Genomic DNA, 6,828 nt, shown 5'->3' with positions numbered 1-6,828 from the left:
ATGTGCTCTCGGGTACGCAGCTCAGACCAGCAGGATACCAAAGTGCCCCCCCGAACAGCACAAGTGAGAACTTGTAATCCACCCAAGGACACTGCTGCTCGCTCCACAACACTGGACTCATCTGACACAACAGCTGGTTCACACTCAAACAGGAATACAACATCCATCTCCAGAGCAGAAGGCAGTGCCAAACAAGATCACGACCAGCCCACGGGAGCTCTCATTTTTGGTGCCAGTGAAGCATGCATATCATTTCTGAATCTCTCCATTAAACGAGGGGATGCAGAGTCCAGGGATACGGCCAGATTGGAGTCTAGCAACAAGGCCTTGGCTAGGGAAGCTTCCACCTCCTCAGCAGCTCCTCGCATCTCAGCCATTTCCCTTCCAAGCAAGGCCTCCTGGCCTAAGTAAGTATAAGGGTGTTGCAATCTGCAGTTTTGTCTGAAGAAATCCAGCCCAGCCCAGACGCAGCAGCAGACCTCTGCTCTGCCCTGACTACGTGCCGTTCATGGACACCCACTGCGTCCAGAAGCTTGTGGCATTTCTGAAGGCAAGTTTACTTCTCAGATGTAGAGAGCTGTTCCGCTCCCACTAATACTCAGGACCACTATGGACAACTTAGATGTACACTCCCACAGGCACACTCATCTCATGACCTGGTATTTTTTTCCCCAAAATAAATGCAGCAGACTCTGGGGAAAACCCTCTCCTCCCATTGCAAAGGGCTGAGGAGGGTAGATGAAAGGCAACTGCGTGCCTTGTGTATGTGTGGCCTCAGCCTGGGTGCACAGCTGGCCAGCACCCATCCCACACTCAGCCTCAGGGCAAGGGATGCTCTCAGTGCTCATCCTGCACCTCCTGACGAGCCTAGCTCCTATCAGGGCAAACACCATGGCTAATACTGAAGGGGGAAATACCCGCGTGCTCATTCCAACAACAGGACACGTCCTACAAGCGCTACTTCACCTGTAATACCCTGTACAAACATGAGAAACCACTTAACAGGATCCCTGTCTTTTCCTGCAGAAACAGCACTAGGGTCTGCTCATATTTCCCATACTAGCACGGAAAAGACAGAAGGATTCAGATACATTACACTACTGGCCCTACTGGGACATTTCCTAACAGTTCACTTAAATGTTTTTAAACCTGCAGGATGAGGTAATTCAAACCTAAATGCATAATCCCCACCATAAGGTGGTTCACCAGGTACAAATCTCAAGCAAAGGCAAATAAAAGCTGATCCGGCATGGTACGCTGCTCCATCCCCGGACATTTTCAAGACTTGGCCAGACAAAGCCATGGCTGAGTCAACCACATGCTGGAGACAGTTCCATCTCAAGCAGGAGGTCAGGCTGAAGACCTCCAGATGTCCTTTCCAACCAGTATTTCCATTGCTCTGTGATAGCAAATGAGAACAGGCAGAATAATTATTGTCAACAGTTCTATGAAAGACCTGCATCAAGTTTATCTGAAGAGATCTTTCTAGATTATATGAAGAGCTTGGTTAACAAAAATGTTGGCACTGACACAATCAGAGCTAATTCTGTACTGGCAGGGATACTGGAGTACCAGTATCTATGCCTTGATGTATTGCATGGGTCTCAAACAGGGTCAGTACACTGCATCAGACTGTCCTTGCACAAATTAACACCCGCCATAAGAGATTTCTTTTGGGCATTTAACTTCAGCTATGTATTCAAATACAAAAGCGTGCTATAATTCCAAGGATACAGGTTAAAAGCAACACAGCCAATAGCTCTCAAGATGTTAGAAGCAACTAGAAAAATCATTTCCCACTAAAAGTCTTTACTCTAGGGAGGTCTCTGAAGCACTGCTATTTGGTGTCCTTCCAGTGGTAAGATGAGGCCAAAAAAATGCTGTAGCAGAGACTGAACCACATCTAATCACTGGTGGGTTCAGTCCTCAAAAAGGTGGCAGCATGTCTACTCGAGGTGCTCTGTCTGGAGGGTGATGGGGAAACAGCAGCAGGCATTGGGATGAGATAAGGTCACTGGCCACCAGAGAAACTGCCATCAGTGCCATTCCTCCCAGCTGCCTGCCTGTGGTGCTGCAGGGATTGACCCATGGTCTGTACATGGCACTGGCAGGCAAAGCTCATTTTCTCAGGACAAAGCCCCATCCAGGTTGTCCCAAAACATGAGAGAAAAATCTAAGATTGCTGCTGGCTAAGTATGTAGATGGGTGGCGTCAAACTCATGGAAAGAGGAAGGATGCTTTGGGAAGTTGGGTTATTTGAATAATATCCATCGCAATCCAGACAAATGCAAAACACGTGCACTTAAAAACAAAGTCCATGAGATAGATTTACAGCATCGGGACCCTTGTCCAGGGAAACAGCAAGGTTGCTCACTGCACGGCTAGCTCTGCTGGTCTGATTTGTTCTCTTCAGTAGCTGAATCATAGTACACATGGCCAACACCTCATCCCAAACAATAACATGGCGTTGGAGGCTCACACTGCACATGTTCTCACAAGCACCCCCAGCTCAGCTCCACTATAAATGCAGAAATGAAAGATAAACATTCCTGAAAGATCACATTACCCAGCATGAAGACATGACAGCTTGTCAGGAACAGTAGAAACAGCCCTGAGCTTAGTGAAAAGCACTCATTTAGGCTGACATTTTCATACTGGAGAATACTACTACTCCAGCTATTTCTGCTGCAGCTTTGGTTTTGGGGGGGTTTTGTTTTTCTTTGTTTACTTTTTGACAGACAGAAACAAATGAGCACAAGTGAAAGAACATAGCAGTAATACAGAGGGACAACAAAAGCTAACACTTGGCTAGTTTAGCTCTCCCCAAGAAGGCAACCCCAATGACTGATACCACTACCAAGTGATACATGCAACAAAACCATGCCCAGATGCTCATCCTCCAAGGAAAGAGCTGCAAACGCAATGTGCTCTGCAGGCTCTGCCTCTGTATTTGCTCATTCTTCAGCAGCTCTTTGTTATTGATGGGTGGGACTTCTTTTTTTTACACCTTAAATGCTATTCCCAAAGAAAATGAACTAACTTCTCATTTTCACTGCATAAATTTGTCTGGTTAGAAGAAAATACCCCACCCTATTCTTCTGGCCTCCAAATTGCAGCTGGCAGACTCAAGACATAAAACAGTCCCGGGGAAGAAACACAACTGTTTACTTTGTTTGTCTGTCCCTCCTCTTGTCCTTTCCTCCATCCCTCATGGCACATATGAGCTGATCATCTCCCTACCATCTCTTGACAGGAGCTGACTTGCTTCGGGTCCATCAGGCACCGGAGCTCTGCACTGCAGAGCTTTGCAGGCAGATTTGGGCACAGTACCCAAGCATCGAGAAAGGAAAGTCGAATCAGATCAGGAGAGCATCATCCACGCTGGGAGCCCTTCCAAGCAAACACCCAGAGAGCTGCCGCATTAGGAGCGGACAGGCCCCAAATCCAAATTTTGGAACAACTCCACCCAGTTTAATTTCTTGCTCATGCAAGCATTAGTTCTGAGTGGGCTGGTGTTTTAACAGCTCCATACTTGAAGCCTCACGGACAAAACAAGGTTTAAGCAGCACTCTTCAGGGTACAGATCATCACCTCCCATGTGTATGCACTGCTGGACCCAGCCGGTGGCCCTGGGGTGATCATCAGCCAGTCTCCAGGTGGACCCACTCAGCAGGATCCCACCTAGGACCAGCATGAAGAATTAAATGGTTGAGCTGCTACAAAAAAATACGCAACCTCACAGCAAACTGTCAGAGCCACAAGGGTTTACCAGTCCTTTTCATTAAAGGAAGGATCCTGGGATTATTAGTCAGAGTAACGGCATGGAACCAAAGCAACTTATTTACTCAACTATTTTATCTAGGGAGTAAAATAATACAACATAGCAAGTAGGTATTTTAACTTGCATTGTACTACACACTCACAAGGACGTCAAACAAAGTTTGACAAGCCTGTATATAGGTGTCTTCCACTTTTGTACGCTTGATTATCCACCTCTATAAAATACCTGTGTGAAATTATACATTGGAAAGAACTTCTGCTAAAATCCTGTGGAGCAGACATGCGTAAGTGACAGGCAGCAGAGTGACAGGAAAAAAAAACCTACCACTCTGTCTGTGCTCACCTGTAAGATTTACTTTCAACTATTTGTTTCAGAAAGCTCACAGGAATGACCCACAAAATGAGACTCCTCTACAGGCAGAAGAACATTGATGTGGCATGGTAGGAGGTTTTAATGAATCTTGCTTTACACATTCCTGTCTTCAAGTTGCAGAAAACTGTTGGCAGATTTTAGGTTTGGGATTTGAAATTTTCCCTGCCCAGTCCGACTCCAATTTTTAATTTGGGAACAAATGGCTCCTATTATCATATTAATAAAGCTCACGCACCCACACACCCACCCAGTCTATTTTAGCATAACTAATGCTGCCTTGATTTGGAAGAAGAAATAATTTTGGGCACAAAGAGGCCCTGGCATCAGTAAGGTGCCTCTCCACCTTGCCTGTGAGAACGCATTGTACTTCCAAGCTACTGGCAACAAAACTTTTCAGCTTGCTCCCCTACACTGGGAACACCACCCAACACCACCTTTAAACAGCTTTGCTTAATTTTCAACATTCTTAAGCAATGGCTGTGATTATTTTGGAAGAAGAGGCCTTTCTATTAAGGACACCTTAACCCAGTTGCCATCAAGAAATGGAGAACAGTGGCCCTTTTGAGAGGGACCAGAGATTGGTGGGATCTTTCCTCTGCAGCAAAACATTAGCATCAAGTCTTCCCTGTTCAGTATGTTCTTGTGCATTAACAGAAAAAAATATCATCAATTCTACATAAATTCCTTTGCTGAAGCCAGCAGAAAAATGTCTGTGGAATTAAGGCAGATGAGAGCCTTCCCTCGCTTGGGCTTATCCCAACACCACACACACTAAAGAGAGAAACAGAGCTAAGGAAAGATTAAATACTTCCTTGCTATCTCCTGTTGCTGTCCAAGCAACAGGACCCAGCACTTGAGCGCATCCCTTGGTATTCTTTATATTCAGAAAGCTCTTGCTGGAGCACAAAGCTGCCCTGAAGACGGATGTTTTCACAGTCTCTAGTGTTTTGTATGTGCCATGAGGACACTGGGCATGTGACTTGTGTGTTAAAACTTTCTGGCTCACCAGTCTAAGTTCAGATTCTTTCCCTGCAAAACACACTGCATGATCTCATCTGCAAGCAATCAGCCTGAGAAATCAGCTTGTTAAAGGAAGCTTCTAGGAAAGGAGAGATGTCTCTGGAGAATTTGGGGGCCTGTATCATTTTAACCAGTTTGTTAAACCCCAGCTGCTCTTCTTCCCCATTGTGGTCACACAACCAAGAAACCATTTCTCTTCCCACACAACTCCAGACAGCAGGACAGTTTGCCAACACCTAACTGGAGCATCACGTTTTCATTCTCCGGAGCCTGAAAGCACTCAGCATTTTCATGCAAACTCATTTTAAGCAGGCACTGGAAGAGTGCAAGAACAAACTCAGAGCTACAAGTTGAGTAGCATCCGGAAAAGCAATCTATTAAACATGCAACGGTGGTGACCTGAATGCCTAAGACAGATTATTTTCTTCATTTCTGGATATGTATTTCAGCATTTCCCCACAATTATCACTCAGACCCTAGACACGCACCTGAAGAGAGGAATAACCAACACAGCAGGAGCTCTGAAGAGGAATAAGGGAACAAACAATAAGCTCTCTGGAAAGCCAGCTTTACCCTGAGATTGCTTAAAGTGATGTAACAGAATTTTGCCTAAATTCCTGGTGATGCTGCAGGAGCATCCAGAAACCCTACACTGCTCCTCGTGCTACATTCCCACAAGGAAACATCTTTTCCTTCCTGGTGAAAACCTTGGGGAAGCACAAGCACTGCAAAGCACGTAGTTTGATTCCCAGATCACACTATCCGTTCATCTTTGCAGGGCCAGCTGCACCTTGTTCCTTCAGGAGGAGCACTGTGGTGAATAGAACAAGCAGCTTGACTCTTGTGCTCACATCTACATCCTCTGAGCTTTCAGAAGAAGGACCGCCACTCCTGCCCCTCAAAGGGGAGGCAGGGAAGATCAGATGCCAACCCTGCCTTTCTTCATTTTCCTCCATGAAAGCTGTCACACCATGCGTTCGCTGCTCTCAGCAGCATCTCCTGGGCAACCCTTTCTTAGCTGCCCCCAGTTGGTCATTCAAATACTTTGAAAGACTCTCCTTAAAATTCTTGCATAGAAATTGCTGTTCAGTGTTCAACACAGCATACAGGAAGGAGGAAAAAAAAAAAAAAAAGCTTGCCTGACTAACAAAAGAGATCAGGAGGACTGAACCCTTCGCTCTTCCCAGCCACAGATTATTCCCAGTGAAGTGATTATCACCACTTCCAGCACCTATTTTCAGTTCAGCTTGCAAAAGTACCGGTTATGAAATAAACAGAAGGAAGCCGAGATCAGAGTGGAAAGGCAACACACATTTATTACCATGAGAGCAGAGGATCAAGTTAATCGCACTGGGTTCTCCCTCAGTTTGTCTCTTTACTAACACTACTTGTTACTCTTTAAAAAAGATTACTTACACTTTAACCCCTAGTTCTTGAAACCACCAGGAAAATCACTGTGAGGGACTTTGCCCTGTACAACGCAGGATGAGAGAGTCATGCTGAAACTGTTTTGCTCAACAGTGGCACCTTCTAGCTCCAAACCTCACAGCAATTTGAAATACTGCCCTAAAGAAGCTTTTTGCTCTTTGTGTCTTTAAGAAACACATAGCTCTGTTTGACTGCAAACATTCAGGCTAAACAAAACATTAGGGGGG

Source organism: Egretta garzetta, unplaced genomic scaffold (genome assembly GCF_000687185.1).
Source record: "Egretta garzetta isolate BGI_Z169 unplaced genomic scaffold, ASM68718v1 scaffold143, whole genome shotgun sequence".
NCBI lineage: Eukaryota > Metazoa > Chordata > Aves > Pelecaniformes > Ardeidae > Egretta > Egretta garzetta.
This window is presented reverse-complemented; position numbering follows the sequence as displayed.